The sequence below is a fragment of the Monodon monoceros genome, unplaced genomic scaffold, assembly GCF_005190385.1.
Source record: "Monodon monoceros isolate NGI ecotype Baffin Bay Population unplaced genomic scaffold, NGI_Narwhal_1 Super_Scaffold_7, whole genome shotgun sequence".
NCBI classification, from domain to species: domain Eukaryota; kingdom Metazoa; phylum Chordata; class Mammalia; order Artiodactyla; family Monodontidae; genus Monodon; species Monodon monoceros.
The window spans coordinates 106,127,390-106,143,819 of record NW_021703784.1 but is presented as its reverse complement, the minus strand read 5'-3'; the positions used below and the strand labels follow the sequence as shown (position 1 = coordinate 106,143,819).

The following is a 16,430-nucleotide window of genomic DNA, read 5'->3' as shown; positions in this document are numbered from 1 at the left end:
CTGGCCTGGAACCGTCCCCTTCTTAGCCCTGGAATTCCCATGTCTCCCATCAGGCGGGAGGTGGGCCCCAGAGAGGAGACCAGACGCATGGAACCCATGGGGAGTGCACGGGGGGGAGCTCGTGGGGCCAGAGCCAGAGCAGTCAAGGGCCCCGCAGCCCGGACGCTGGGAAAGGCATGTGCTCGGGGTCTCCCAGGCCTTTGCTATCTCCTCTCGGTCAGCTGGCCCGCAAGGCATTTCCTGACTGCCCCGAGCACGGGAAGGGGTCAGGGACCCAGCCCTGTTTCCAAGGGCTTCTCCCTCGGGTTCCCAGCGCCGCGCCTGGCGCCCAGGAGCTGGGAGGCCTGGTTGGGGGTGGTTAGAGGCAGAGGGGCGTCACCGGCCAGCTGTTGCCTTGTACCCGGACACCAGCCACGAACACAGGCGGGGGCTGCACTCGCACCCCGGGTGCACCCCCAGGCCAGACGCCAGCGGGACACGGCCCTGCGCCTTTCAGCGGCAAGACCCCCACCCCGGCCGTGGGGCCCCTCTCCCCTCTGCCCCCACCCCTTTCTACTCCCTCCCCACTGTCGCCTGCCCAGTGAGAGCTCGCCCCACGGTGCCCCTGCTCTGCCCCTCGCTGGGGTCTCCTGCTTGTTGCTCCCCCGCGCCCCCCCGCTGCACCACGGCAGAGTGAAGGGCGGGGACGCCTCTGTGCCCCGAGCCCTGCGCTCAGGGCCTGCAGGGCTGAGGGTGAATGCGGCAGGGCGGTGGGCTTCCCAGGGGCGTGGCCGGCCTGGGCCGCATGTCAAGACCACTCCCCTAGGATAATTCTAGAAACTGATCCCCTAGACCAGGCCTTCAGGGTCCGGGGCAGGGGCCTAGGGAGGCCTGGGTGATGTGTGTGCAACAGGGGCTTTATGTGGCAGGACCTCTTCCTCGCCCTCGGACCCGACGTCTCCCTGCAGGGAACCCCTGGGTCCCACAGCCCGCCACCCCTGCCCCGGTCCCCACGTGGTGCCTGCCCTATACCCGGAGGTCCCAGTGCCCTCTGCCGTCCCGCCTCACAGGCCCTTTCATTGCCCACCCCTCCTGTTCACAGCCCCCCACCCTGTGATCCTTCCCTGCCCATCGCCCCTTCCCATCCATTACCCGCCACGCCACGCTTTGTGTCCGGCCCTCGTGGCCCATACGCCTTTTCATGTTCCCCATCCCAGGCCCCACGCCAGCCCCATGTCCCCCCAGCCCACGGCGCAACCCCCTCAGGCAAACAGCTCAAATCCAGAGTCCCTGAGACCAATTCCTGTAACTGTGTTTATTGATGAGTCCAGGGCTTCTGGGGAGGCCCTGGCAGGGAGGGACACAGAGCGAGATAGACACACAATGGAATGCTTCGAGGTTTGCTCCGATGTTTGGAGCGCCCAGACTAGGTGAGGGGAGGGCGGGGCCCCACACACTCGGGCCCCCTCCCAGTCGCCCCCAGACAGAGATGGATGAGAGGTGGGCGCTGGGGGGGACGCAGGCCGAGGGGGCCGGGCCACTCAGCAGCTCACTCACGCGCTGAGAGACCCAGGCTTGCTCCAGAACCCCAAACCAGTGCAAACGACTTAGTGCAAATTAATTCAGGAGGGACAGGGAGACAGGGTTCTGGACGCTCTGAGTCTTCTGAGCAAAAGACAGAGGAGAGAAGAGAAGAAAAAAGACAGAGGAAAGGATGAAGGGGAGGGAGGGAGGCTGGCGGTGGTCTCTGGGCCGCGGCAGGGCGTAGCCTCAAAGATGGAGTCGCCGGGCGGGGGTGGGTGTGCTGCTCCTCCGATGGTGTGGGTCGTCCGTTCCTGTAGCTCAACCTGCGGACAGAGGCAGGACGTGAGGGCGGGTCAGGGTGGTCCGGCCGGGGGGCTTCGGGAGGGGCGCCCGCGCCCACCTTCCAGAGCTGGGTCCTGAGTCAGGGTGTGTAGTGGCTCCAGGGTGCAGCGTATTCTCAGTCAGAGCCAGAAAGACTTGAAGAAGTCCGGGTTCCAAGGCCCAGGCGTGAGCTGGGTAGCACCATTTCTGCGGGTCAGGACAGAATGAGTGCCCAGCTCTCGGGCCCGAGCCCCCCGCCCCCCCGTGTGTGGCAGGGGACCCCGCACCTTGTCATCTTGAGGGTTCTGGGGGTCCAGAGAGCAGCAGTAGTGTATTGGCTCCTTCAGGAAGGTAAAGGAACAGAGATGCTGGGTGTTCCAGCTCCCCCGCGGGGCCAGCCGAGAATGTTCTACGGGAAAGAGGACGGCCGTAAGGGCTGGGTGCAGGTCAGTTGGCCCGGGGGGCCTGGCCTGTACCTGCGCTCACCAGGGAGGCCGGACAGCGTCCCATCTGTCCTCGCCGTCACGCCGGACCGTGTCATGTCCCTCTGCCCACATCCCGGCGCCCGGCCTCCGTGGCTGGCGGGCACGTCCACACCCACTGGAGACATGGCTGTGGGCAGACAGAGAAGGCGCTGGCTGAGTGGGCAGCGGTGGCCGAGGGGGTGGGAGGGCAGCGGGCTGGACACTCACGTTCGTCTCCGGTCTGAGCGCGGACCGATCCCTGCTCCGTCACCGCCCGCAGAGGCCCGCCTTGGCCACGGGCTCGGAAGCCAGTGACCCCCGGCTCGCCGCCAGGCTCCAGCTCCTTGCCCCTGCCTGCGCCCCGACCTCCCGCCCCCCAGAGCTCTCATTCACGCCGCCCCGCCTCCCTCGCCTAGTCTGGTCTCGCCGGTGCCCTTGACTCCCCTGGGTGCTGTCCTGTCTGCCGTGCCAGTCCCAGAGGCGGGCGGTAAGGGCCAAGTGTCCCCAGTGTCACCAAGTTCACTGGGGGCCCTCCTGCGCCAGCCCCTGGGCCGCAGTGCCGCATGGGGATGGTGGCCCGCTGGGCCCGCGGCAGCCTCCTTGCTGCAGAAATCTCCCTGGGGCCCTGTCCCTGTGGCCACCGCTCCCCCCAGGTGACGTCCTGCGGCGGTTCCCCGCACACTGCGCCTGCCTTCTAGCCCGTTCTCCGGCCCTCGAGGCTCCGGCTCAGGCCTCAGGAGGCCTGGGCCAGAGCCGCCCCTGTACCTGCTACTAAATGAACTGCAGTGGGTGAAGTGGCAGCTGGCGGCCCACTGACCTGAGTCCCCCGCCTCGTCCTGTCTGCCCCGGGGCCTGAACGGCCCCCATGTGCTGGATCATCTCCCTCGCTGGCAGCCCTGCCCCATCTGCCGCCCGACTCTCTGGAAATGCCCTTTCCACCTGGGACAGCCGCAGCTCCCAGCCCGCCCTGCCTCAGCTCCCCCTGAGACGGTGTCACCTGTGCTACCTGCCCTGCCGTCACCCTGCCGCTCTGCCGGGATGTCGGCCACTTCGCCTCGCTGGTCCTGGCTCCCCAGACCTCCTTATGCAGAAGGCCAGCGGAGCAAGGCCCAGGGAGGGGAAGGGGACTCACCTGGCCCGACAGAGCGCTGTCTTCACCTGCCCACGGCTGCCAGCTACACCTCCACCGCCCAGGCCCTGGGGCAAGCCTCTCTCCAGCTCCCCCGTCCACCAGCCGCCACGACCTGAAACCAAAATTGACCGGGATGAATGCCTGGCTCCCCCCTCTTACTTCTGCACCGCCAGCTTGGGCCTGTCACTCCCCACACCGATGTCGTCCTGCCTGCGGGGCACCTGGGAGCCCACCCCGCATCCCCGCCAGGCTCCCAGGTGCCCGCCAGCCCTGCCCAAGCCAGCCCCGCCACCCTCCTCCGCTCCTGCCAGGCTCCAGACTTCCAAGGTGATCCTTGGCCCACGCATGCTTCCCTGCACCCCACTTCCCCATCTTCCCCTGGTTGCCCCCGGTACCCCACGCTTCCCTGGTTACCCCTCAGTTCCCCCACTTCCCCAGTTTCCCCTGAGCCCCCCCATCCCTCCCACCACCCCCCTCCCACACCCTGCTCCTCGGGCCCTAGCCCGGGCTTTTTCTAACTGGGGTGGCCCCGCCCAGAATTCCCGCCCCTGCTCTGCCAGCCAATCAGAGCGGGGACCGTGCTTGGGGCCACCGCAAGGCCCACCTCCACCCGGGTCGGTCCAGCGCGCACATTCCTCTCCTGTCCTGGAATTCTCCAAAGAGGGCCTTCTCCACACCCCTCCTTTGGCATCCTGTAGACAGGGTCTGGCATTGTCCCCAAATGTCCCTCCCCCACTCCGAGGTCGAAACAGTCATGTCCCCTCAGGGCGGACCTTGCAGGCTGCTCCCCACCCAGCCCCCACTGGGCGCATACTCTGCCCCTGGACGGAGGTCTTGGCTGGGGCCGCCAGGCGCTCCAGTGGGACTCGGAGTCGCCTTCTGCCACCACCGCGGCTGAGACCACGCCGTGAGCCCGGAGTCCATGGAGCGGTCGTGAGGGGTGTGGGGGGTTGGGGCTCAGGTCGGGCCGAGGGAAGGGACCGTGGTCTCGCGGGCCAGGCAGGCGCTGATTCCCTGCTCGAGTGTCGTCTAGTTGATGGTGCCCATCGCGAGCACAGTGGCTTCCACGCGCGGGCTCCCCACTGTGGCCGGGCGCCCCGTCCCCTCACAGCCACGATCCATTGTCAGGACGCGGCACGCCCGCTGTGCTCCACAGCTCGCGGGCGCGCCCTGGTGATGAGCCTGGCAACCTCCCAGCCCTGCCGTGGCCACCCTGTGCACCGCTGCCCAGGACACCGCCTGCGCATTCAGAATTGAGACAGAGACCAGAGAGCCTCGAGTCTCCCCCAGCCACCCTGGGCCACCCTGTCCCTGGGGCAACCACGTTGGCCTTATAGGGGGTGTTGGGGCCCGGCCGTCCATAGGGATCAGCCACCAAGTCTAGGGTGCTGGTGCCATGGGTGGGGGGAGGAGACATGCCTAAGCAAGGGACCCAGAGCTCTCCAGCTCTGACTGCACCTCAGACAGGGCCTTGGGAAGAGCCTGCTCCTGTGGACCCCTGCCACACCCGACACCCAGCCTTTGCCATGGGTGGACCCCCAAATTTACGGTGGGAAAACTCCAGCCTTTGCCATGGATGAACCCCTAGATTTACATGGGAAAACTCCAGACTTTATGGGTGGACCCCCAGATTTTCGTGGGAATATCCCAGCCTTTGTCATGGGTGGCCCCCCAGATTTATGGTGGGAAAACTCCAGGCTTTGTCATGCGTGAACCCCCAGATTTATGGTGGGACAACTCCAGTCTTTGCCACGGGTGACCCCCCAGGTTTACAGGGGAAAACCCCAGACTTTGCCATGGGTAGACTCCCAAGCTAGGATGGGGCAGACCCCCAGATGTGGCCATAAGCAGACCCTGGCCACGGCTGCCACGGCCGGTGACGTGTGAGCCTGCACTGCCGCCTCGCGGCCGCTTCTGTCACCACTCCAGCAACCACTCGGCACAGTTCGGGGGGTGTGACAGGCCTGCGGGTTCGGCCCAAGACAGCGAAGACCCCAGAAATCCTCCTGCGCTCGGCAAGGCAGCGCCCAGCACCCTGGTCTGCCGGAGGCTCCGTAGGAAGGCTCTCCCTCTGAAGGCGACTCCGCGTCACCCCAGGCACAGGGACACCTCATTGCCCTGAGCAGTCCCTCTCCTCTCCCAACTACAACGGTGCAGCCCGGGGCGACTCAGATGGGGTGAACCGGGGTGGCTCGGACGAGTGTCCCGTCTCCCTGATGACCCTCGTGGACCATTGCGGTATCTGGCCCGGGCGGACCCGGGACGCCGCGTGGGTGGACCCCGGCCGCGACCACGTCGGCGGTGATGTGTGAGCCTGCACTGCCGCCTCGTGGCTGCTTCTGTCTCCACACACACAACCATTTGGCCCTATTTGGGGGTGCGACCAGCTCAGGGAGTTGGCCCCTGATGCAGGGGGTAGGACCCCAGGATCCTCGGTGCCGGGCAGGCGGTGCTCAGGGCCCCGTGCCACCGGTGGTCTGGTGCAGTTGGGGTCCCTCTGGTGCTTGGGCTTTGCCTCACCCAGGCTCCCCATCAGGTCCTCGTCACCCCCAGACACAGGACCCCTTATTCCCATATCCCCACTTGTCCCCCAGCCTTGGTGACATGGGGCCATGACCCTAGGGTGTGATGGGGTCCACTCCCAGCAGCGCGTGAGCTCCAGAGCAGACCCAGGGTGTTCTGGTCGGTCGGGAAACGCACCTCCACGGGCTCATGAGGGTCCCAGAGCACGGCATGGAGAACTGACCGGCTTGTCCCGTCCGGATCCCCACCCGCTAGTGACCCCCAGGAAACTAGGGTGACTGCCTCACTCCACATTGGTGGCGGTGCTCATGGCGGTGCTCGGGTGACCAGCGGACCCTGCTGCGCCCGAACCGGAGGCAGCGGCACGCCCAGACCTTTAGCATCTCAAACAGCTGAACTGCATGGAGATGTTAATGACCGGCTGTTAGGGTCGGCTTCTCCCCTTGGAGGCAGATGCAGCTCAACAAAAGGCCCAGAGTTTGGAGGGACCGTCTGGTGGGGTCGGTGCGCTGGGCTGGATACGCAAAGTCCCAGGTTTTGGCAGCACGGGACACCATCCTCGTGCCTGGGGGACGTGACATAGGTCCCACACCACAGGACCTCAGGGGGAGACCCATGACTGAAGCTGCAATGTGGCCCCACCTGGCACCTGTGGTGGCTCAGACGAGCGCCCCATCACCCAGATGACCCTCGTGGACCACTGTGGTAACCGGTTTGTGTGGACCTGGGACACCACGCAGGTGGAACCTGGATGCCACGCGGGCAGACCCGGGAAGCCACGCGGGCGAACCCCGGCCGGTGACGTGTGAGCCTGCCCTGCCGCCTTGCGGCCGCTTCTAAATCTCCACACCTACAACCACGGCACCGTTCAGGGGGTGGAACTGGCCTGCGGGGTCGGCCCAAGACAGCGAAGACCCCAGAAATCCTCCTGCGCTCGGCAAGGCAGCGCCCAGCACCCTGGTCTGCCGGAGGCTCCGTAGGAAGGCTCTCCCTCTGAAGGCGACTCCGCGTCACCCCAGGCACAGGGACACCTCATTGCCCTGAGCAGTCCCTCTCCTCTCCCAACTACAACGGTGCAGCCCGGGGCGACTCAGATGGGGTGAACCGGGGTGGCTCGGACGAGTGTCCCATCTCCCTGATGACCCTCGTGGACCATTGCGGTATCTGGCCCGGGCGGACCCGGGACGCCGTGTGGGTGGACCCCGGCCGCGACCACGTCGGCGGTGATGTGCGAGCCTGCACTGCCGCCTCGCGGCTGCTTCTGTCTCCACACACACAACTCAGCACCACTCACGGGTGCAATGGGCCACGGGTGGGGTGGGGTGGGGTTTGGCCCACGACCAAGGGGGGAAATCCTGAAATACTCTTGTGCTGGACAAGTCAGCCCCCAGGACCCCTGGGCTGCTGGAGGCCCTGCAGGAAGAGTTTCCCTCTGGACCTGGTCTCCTGTCCCCGGACATCCATCCCCTGGGCTCCCAGTCATGGCCACCCCAGGACACGGGGACCCCTTGTGCCTCCAGGCATCTGCTATCACTTTCCTGTTGGACCAGGTGATGGGGATCTGGGTCAGAGGTCCGCTGTGGCCCAGCTCCGTGTATCATGTGGGCTCCTGGGCAGACCCAGGGCCCTCCTAAGGGCATTTCCCTCTACCCACTGGCCACAGTGCCAGGATCCGGGAGTCCTCCTTGTTTAGATCCACACTCTCCTGGGGTCGGGCACCTCTTCAGTTCCCTGATTCCCCTGGGGAGAATGGGAGGTATTTGCCTGAGAGCTGGTTACCTCAGGCTGTTTACATGCTAATGAAACATTTGCATCTCCACAGAAGGGCTTGGAGGAGTGGCCAGGCATGGATTTCAGGTAGCAACAGCTAGAGAGGCTCCCTAGCGGAGGGACCCCCGGGGCCAAGTCTGGTCTTGGCCACAGTAAGAGTGGGTGGCTAGGTGCTGCGATCCATGCGTGGGACAGCACCAAGTGGAGTTTGTAGAGCCCCAGCAGACGTGACCTGCAGACGTGGCCAGTCTGGGGCGGTGGACTGTCGTGGACAGACCCTTTGCGCCTTGTGCTTCGGGGGCACCTCCAGCCTGCTAGGCTTGACTGACATCTCACTGCCTCTGTCTCCTTCACCACCCTGTCCCCAGGAGCAAGATGGGGAGCTTGCTGGAGAAGCAGTGGCAGCTCCGCCCTCTGCCCCTCACCTCAGCACCGGGCCTTGTAGGGCTACTTCCTGACACCTTAGAGCCCCAGGCTGGTCCAGTCCAATTGCCGAGCCAGCAGGAAAACATAGGTGCCTAGATTGCAACCACTGTGCGCGTGCGGGGACCCAGCGGGCACCCCTCAGCAGCCACACAGGCTTGCACAGTGCACCGTCCCCGCGGGTGGGCAGTGTCCGTTCCCAGCCGGGCGCCCGCAGGAAGCACTGCTGGCATTCAGCAGTTGGAGGAAAGTGCTAGCTGGTGACGTTCGGGGCCGTCACCCTACAGTCCCCTACAGGCTTAGGTGTGGGCGGTGAGGGCTCGCAACACAAGCGACTGGATGGGATGTTGGAGAGATGCTAATGACTCCCCGGAGCTCCGAGTGGGGGCCCTGCAGCTCCATTTAGGCCACAATCACATGGGCTGCCCTGGAAGCAGACACGCAGACGGCCCCGCCCTGAGCTGGACAGAAGTCAAGTGTCAGAGTACAGGGAGCATCACCGAGCCTGGAGGGAAGGAGAGGCGGGAGTGTGGATGGTTGGGGTGGGGAGGTGGGGGAGGGGAACCAGGCTTGGCGGAGGGCTCGGGAGGAGGCAGTGAATTAGTGTCACGTGCTGCGGGACAGCCAAGGTGTAGCAGATGGCACAGGCCATGCAGGGCCATGGAGAGGGCAGGACCCTGGCTGCCATCACCCATTTGTGCTCCTCGGCCCAGGCACAGTCATGCCCTGTGCTTTAGCCCTGACTCTCATCCCGTTGAGCTCTGGGACGCTCAAATCACAGGACTATCTATAGTCCCCGTCATCTCGTGTGGCAGCCCCACACAAGCCTCCAGCTCCCAGGCCCCAAGCACAGCCCCCGTTTTTCCCACCCTGCCGCCTGCGGTGCTCCTTCCCTAGAAACGGCTCCTGGTCTCATCGCTCTGTGCCTTGCTTCCCCCCATCCTCCAGATCCAGTCAGGGAGGAGGCAGGTACTTCTACCTCCACGACCTGAGCCATCCCCCTGCCCTCCCCCTCCGCCCACATCCATCAGCAGGACTCAGTGCCACCTCCACTGGGTACCAACCTCTCTCCTGAGAACCAGCCTGACACCCGCGTACAAATGTCCCACCCAATACCAGCCTCCTACCCGTGTATCAATCTCCTACCTGGATACTAACCTCGTATTGGGTACCACCTTTCACCCAGGTACCAACCTCCCACACAGGCACCAGCCCCCTACCTGGGTACCAACCTCCTAGCCAGGTATCAGTCTTCTACCCAGGTACCACCCCCACCCGGGTACCAGGCTACCACCCAGGTAGCAGCCTCCCACCCAGATACCAACCTCCCTTCTGGGTATCAACCTCCCACCAGGTACCAACTTCCCACCTGGGTACCAAACTCCTACCTGGGTAACAACCCCCAACTTGTACTAACCTCATATGTATATATGTATATATATAAAATATATATACATCCCTTGCTCCCTTCTCACTGTGGTTGGCCAAGGCTTCCAGGACCTGCCTTCGGCCACTCTGACCTCCCTAACCTCCAGGCTTGGACCATGCCCTTTACCCCAGATGTCATCCCCCTGCCCCCTCCCACTCAGATCTCAGGTCTCCCTGGGGAGGCCTGGACAGCCCCTACACTGCACTGGTATTCGCGCCTGTGGCTGTGTGTCCGTGCCAGCCTGTACACATCCCCCCGGGGTTCCGTGGGGACGCCACACCCCTGGCACACAGCGGGCAGGAAGGAGCCGGCCATGCGGCAGCGGGGAGCTGAGCTAGCCAGCCAGGGGCACACACTTCTCCAGCCCAGCCCTCAGGCTCCTCAGGACACGGCGCTCATCTCCAGAGCAGTGTCCAGTCCCAGCCACTCCAGCTGACCGTCTGCCACTGCCTGAGCCTGGATTTGCTGCCTCACTCTAAACCCAGCCGGCACAAGCCCTCACCTCGCTCACTCGTCTGCATGAACACCGGGCCGCCGTGTCCAGACACAATCACGGGGCCATCCTAACGCCTTCGTGACCCCTGGCTCCCACCGCCCACTCCTGCTCAGGACCTTCTCTCCTCTCCCTCAGCTGCCACCCGGATGGGCCCTGGTCCCTGGTGCCCTTTAGACCCAACGGCACCCCTCCCCCGCCTTCTCACTGCACATCCACCCCCCCCCCCCCCCCCGCGGTGTCCCTGGAACACGCACATCTCACGCCTGAAACCTCGAGAGCTTCCCTTAAGCAAACACAGACTTTCTCATCTGGCACTCAGAAACCCAGTACGTGGGCATCAGATCACACCTCTGCCTTCCCCAGAGCTGCAGCCACCCACACAGCACCGGGCCCTCCAGGCCTCCGCTCCTGGGGCAGCGGGATGGAGGGCCGGATGCTTGTTTGGGTGGACCCCCCTGGACATTTGTTCTAGTCGCTTATGCCACTCACTCCTGATTGCCCCCCTTCCTTACACACCAATAGAATCTTTTGTTAGAAGCTTCTAGATGCTATACCGTTATGGTGTAGCCTTTACCAGCCTCCCTTGCAGCTAGATGTGGCCACATGACCAACTTCTGACCAAAGGGACACGGTCACCCCTCCAGAGGTGCGTGCTTCTGTCCCGTCTCCCCCTGGCTGGGATGGGCACAGATGGTGGGGCCCTGAGGCTCCCTGGGGCTGCCATAACTAAGCCCCACTGACTGGGTGGATTAGAACCGCAGGAATTTATTCTCTCACAGTTCTGGAGGCCAGACGTCCAAAATCAGGGTGTCGGTGGGGCAGGTCCCCTCTGCAAGCTCTGAGGGACAACCTGTTCTAGGCCCCTCTCCCAGCTTCTGGTGGTGGCCCCCCACCCTTGGCAGTCCTCGGCTGGCAGACGCATCCCTCCAGTCTCTGCCCCGGTCTCCACGGGCTTCTCTCTGTGTCTGTGTCTCTCTTCTTATAAGGACACCAGTTCCAAAGGGTTCAGGGCCCTACTTCCTCCAGAGGGACCTTGCCCATTGTCTCTGTCACGACCCTATATCCTAATAAAGGTCACATTCTGAGGGGCTGGGGATTAGGACTCCAACCTACGAATCTTGGGGGACACAATTCAGCCCATCACGGACCCCACAATGGAAACTGTGCAGCAAGGCAGGTGGCTGGACCTGTGGGGTCCACCCTCACGACCTCATGGCACGGGAGGCAGCTCGGCGGGCTCAAGCCCCTACTCGTGGTCCCTGTCGCACAGCCACACCTCCATCTGATCTGATACTCCAGACCGGGAGCCCTGGGCACACAGAGGAGAGTCCTGGGAACTGCTGCCCAGAGGAGCTGAGCACGGACGGTGTCCGGGTGGGGCTGCCCGGCCGGAAGGAGCGAACGTGAGCCTGACAGGGGGCAGGGGAGTGGGCCGGACTGAGAAAGAAGCAGTGCGTTGAATTCTGCTCCCCTCGTTTGGCGGAAGCTGGTCCATTCTAGAACTGGGGCTCGGTTGAGGGTCAGAACAGCCAGTTGTTCTGCCCTTGGGAGGACACCTCTACCGCCTAAACTAGGATGGGCCAGCTCGCCCGATGGATGTTGGCCCTGCAGGTGGAGTGGCCTGGTCAGATGTAGGGCAGGTCCCCCTGGGACCCTCTCCCAAGCAGCCAGCCCCCAACCGCCAATCCTTTTCTTCCTCCCTCTGTGACCAGCCCAGAGACCCATAAGACTTGGCTACAAGTGGCAGTATCTCAACTCAAACTGGATTCAGCTGGATCCCAGAGCTGGGTCCCCAGTTGCCCGTTTACAGCTCTTGGTCCTGATGTTCATTTATTCTTGTTTTCAGAGGCCGTCCGTCCCCAGGCCATGGTGTCCGCCAGCTCCAGGCTTACAACCCTGCAGTACAGCATCTGTAGTGAGCTGATGGTGGCCCCCCCCCCCAAAAGATATGTCCATGTCTTAATCCGCCAACCTGTGAATGTGACCTTATTGGGAAAAGAATCTTCACAGTTGTGGTTAAGGATCCCAGAGGGGGTCATCCTGAGTTACCCAGCTGGCCCTAAATCCAATGACAAGTGTCCTTATAAGAGACAGAAGAGACACACAGGGAGAGGAGGGGGACATGTGAGGACAGAGGCAGAGACGCGAGGGACGCGGCCACAAGCCCAGGGACACCTGGAGCCCCCAGAAGCTGGAAGAAGCAGGAAGGACCCTCCCCTAAGCCTTTGGAGGAGCCACGGCCCTGCAGCCTCCTTGATCTCAGACTTCCAGCCTCCGGAACTGGGGATGAATGAATTCCTGTTGTTTAAGCTGCCCAGCCTGTGGTCATCTGTTGCAGCCGCCCCTGGAGATGGGGACAGACTTCAGTGGAAAGAAGGCTCCTTTCCCAGTGGTCCCAACAAAGGTCCCAGAGATGGACCTCGTGGCCTAGCTCAAGCCCCGTGCCCACCCTACTTCAATCTCTTCGGCCCAGAAATCCGGTTCTCACATGGCAGGGGCAGATCACCACCCTGGACCCAGTGGGCAGAATCCACCCTGGCCCTGGCCCGCACACTGAGAAGGACTGATCGAGGCCCGGCACACTTGAAACACGGCTCAGAGGGTCCTCCCTGCAGACGTCTTCTGTTTCACTTCTCCCAGTGTCTGGTTCTGTGACCTTCGACACAGCACGGGGTTCTCATAGGTGGGGTTGAGGTTTGCTTTGTATTGCCGTGTCCCCGGAATACCCATCCCTGTGTGGATCTGAGTTGTTGGCCACGTGAGGACATTGTCTGATGTTGTGGGCTGAGTTGTGTTTCCCAGTATCCGTATGTTGGAGTCCTGACCCCCCGGACCCCAGAATGTGACTGTCTTTGGACATAGGGACACTAAAGAGGAGATTAAGGTAAACTGAGGTCACTAGGCTGGGCCCTAATCCCACAGGACTAGTGTCCTTATTTATAGGAAGAAATCAGGACACAGACACACACGGAGGGACGACCCCGTGAGGACAGAGGGAGGAGATGGCCGTCTACACGCCGAGGAGAGAGGCCTCAGGAGGAGCAGCCCTGCTCACACCTGGATTTGGGTTTCCAGCCTCCAGGACTGGACACAGTGAATGTCTGCTGTTTAAGCCGCCCAAGCTTCCCATGGCTGCCATGACAATTTATCACAAACTGGGCAACTTAAATCAACTGCAATTGATTCTCCCATGGTTCCGGAGACCAGACATCTGAAATCAAGGTGTCATCGGGCTGGACTCCCTCCTGAGGCTCCAGGGAAGGGTCCTTCCTGCCTCTTCCAGCCTTGGGGGCTCCAGGCGTCCCTGGGCCTGTGGCTGCATCCCTCCATTCCTGCCTCCATCTTCACGTGGCTTCTCCCCTACGTGTATGTGCCTCTGTGTTCAAATGTCCCTCTTCTTAGAAGGACCCTGGTCACTGGGTTTAGGGCCCACTCTGCTCCACTGTGACCCCATCTTCACTTGATGACACCCGCAAAGACCCTTTGTCCAAATAAAGTCACACGCACAGGTTCTGGGTGGACGTGCGTTTTGCGGACACTCTTTAACCCATAGAAGGTGGCAAGAGATAAAGGCTCCAGATTGCCCACCCGGGTCCCTGTGTGTCCTCGTCCCGTCTGGGTGGCCTTCGTCCCCTCCCACATCCTGTCCGTCTTCTGTCTTGAGTGCCTGCCCTGCTGGCCTCAGGCCCAACCCCAGACCAGAGGCAGCAGCACCTCGTGGACAGCCCAAGGCTCCATCACTGCAGAAGGCCGAGTCCCTTAAAGTTCCCTTGTCCTTTGATTCGGCTTCTATGATGGAATCCTCACTTCATCTCATGGTTCACAAAATGGAGCTTAGACAAGATATAGTTCATCCCAAGAGGAAGTGGAATTGAGGACCGCCCTGCCTGCCGCTGGCCTGGTGGTTTTATCCACTGACTTTGGTGCCGGGACTCTGACCACAGCCCCAGCCCCGCGATTCCTCCTGTCTCTAGAGACACACGGTGCCGCCCACCGGTTACCAAGACGGCGGCAAAAGTCCCCTTCCCCATGCCCGGGCCTTTGCGATGAAACTTGGATGTCCCTCCGGCTAAGAGGTGGGGTCCGTCCCCCTCCCCTTGAATCAATAAAATGCACTGGAATTGTTGCCATGAGACTGGAGGCTGAGCTTTAAGAAGCCACCCAGGTTTTGTCTCCTGGAGAAATAGCCACCACCGTGCAAGACATCCCGCTGTCTTGAGGCCACTAGCGGCGAGGAAGCCCGGCCAGGCGTACGGAAAGAGCGGCCCGCGGGGAGCTCTGAGGCGCAGACGTGGGGCCTGAGCCCGGCTGCCAGGGGAGTGTCTCTAAGTGACCGAGTCCAGCCCATCACGCGTGGACAAAACGGTCCACCAGCCCCGCCCCTCCGGGGTCCTGACCGCGGAGCTGTGGGCACTGGTTCACCGTTCTAACGAGGCTCTCAGGCAGTGGAGGATAACCGCGACCCGTGGGGCCCCTGGGGCCACCCCGTTGTCATCCCCCAGCCACGCTCTCTTCCTGCTCAGGGAGTCTCCCTTGGATTCGGCCAGGACACAGCAGGCTCCCAGCATTAACCACGCTTGCTGACGCAAGGTCAAGGTCAGGCAGACACAGGAGGGAGGGTCCTGCAAAACTTCTGGGGACATCTGGGCGCTTGGCATCTCGCTGGCTAGTCATAGGAATGACTGGGTTCTCGCTCAGGAACCAAGCACGGGTCCTCAATGGCTTGTGGTGTGTCTGCTGGGGTGTCCCGGTCCCCACTTTCTTTCTTTCTTTTTTTTTTAAAAACGATTTTTTTGACGTGGACCATTTTTAAAGTCTTTATTGATTTGTTACAATATTGCTTCTGTTTTTTGTTTTGGTTTTTTGGCCGCGAGACACGTGGGATCTTAGCTCCCTGACCAGGGATCGAACCTGCACCCCCTGCATCGGAAGGCGAAGTCTTAACCACTGGACCACCAGGGAAGTCCCTCAGTCCCCACTTTCTGCCTGCAAGCTGGGAACCCAGGGTTTCCGGGGACGCTTGCCTCTCCCAGGCCCCATTTCTGGCCTTTTCTTCAAGGCGCTTCTCTCTCGTTCTCAGCACTCATGGTTCTGAGGCCACAAAGCGGCACCCACCACCCTGGACTCTGGAGCCTCTATGTCCCCCGCTTTTCCTCGAGTGACCCCCTGGCCGCTCCCTTTCCGGCTCGTTCAGCACCCCTACCACCTCCAGGCTGTCTCCGACCCCCTCACCCCCCACCCCCGTGGCAATTGTCAATCCCTCCCCCCGCCAAAACAAACGTGGTCCACCACACCCAGCCTCCCCTCAAAGGCAGTCTGTTCTCTGGGCCTCTCCCCCCTCCCTTGCGGACTGGCTGGTCCAGGGGGTCTTATCCTCGACCCCCATCCTCCACCCGCGGGGACCCTGCATCTCGGCAAGTGCCCGTAGACGACACAGGCCAGACCACGGAGGGTTGGAGACCTCTGCCCACAGCAGCTTCACACAGGAGAGGTGTCCAGCCCTTCTCCTCCCTCACCAGACCCCCAAGGGCGATGGGAAGAAAGTGGGCAGCTGGGGGGACGCCCAGCTCCCACCTGGGGTGACCCTTCCATGGGAGCAGGGACCAGGATGCTCCGGGCATGTGTGAGAGAGGCCGCAGGAAGAGGGGAGAGTGTGACGGCCAGGGAGAGGCAGCCCCCCTGTTTTCTTCTTGCCGAGGAGGGGGACTTAACCAGGTGGGGTCCTGAGCCCCTGGCCGCAGGTCTGGGTCATAGCAGAGGTGTTTGCTGAATGAATAAATGAACAAGGGAGTGAGTCAATGAGCTGATGCCACAAGAAAGGCAAAGAGTGTGGCCTCAACTTTTCAAGGTACAGAGGGGCTTTCCTGGTCCAGATTCCAAGGGGGAATAAGGGCCTTCCTGATGCAGCCAGGGTGATTGTTCCTGGCCCCTTCTAGAATCATGTGGAAGTTAATGCTTTAGAAAACAAATATTTCAGACATCTCAACACGGCCCTCCAAGTGGGAGCCTCAGCAGATGGCCAGAGGTCTGGACGCTCTCCCACACCCCAGATGCATGAGCGCACCACGGCCTTACAGCAGCGTCCACGGGGGACGCAGGCCTCGGCCAGGAAAGTGTCAGAGCCCCCAGCCACCTGCCGGGGCCCCCGCCCCTGGGCCCTGTCCATTTTCCTTGGCAGCTCCTGTCACAGACAGGACATTCCTGAAGACTGAGGCTACATGTCAGGGGTTGGGGGCTGGAGAGGCCAGGCGGGTCCACGGCCGAGCTTTACCTCTGCCTCTCCGCCTCCATCCTCCCTGCCTCTTGGGCTGACCCGGGAGGTAGGGGCGCGCATCCTGTTTCCCTTCCCACACCCGTGCCAGGGCCTGC

General features: G+C 62.6%; 1 pseudogene; it reads right to left on the bottom strand.

Annotated features, from left to right (window-relative positions):
- Positions 1 to 1,275: 1,275 nt before the first annotated feature.
- LOC114887647 lies at positions 1,276 to 4,344 on the bottom strand (annotated as a pseudogene).
- Between the last annotated feature and the right edge of the window lie 12,086 nt (positions 4,345 to 16,430).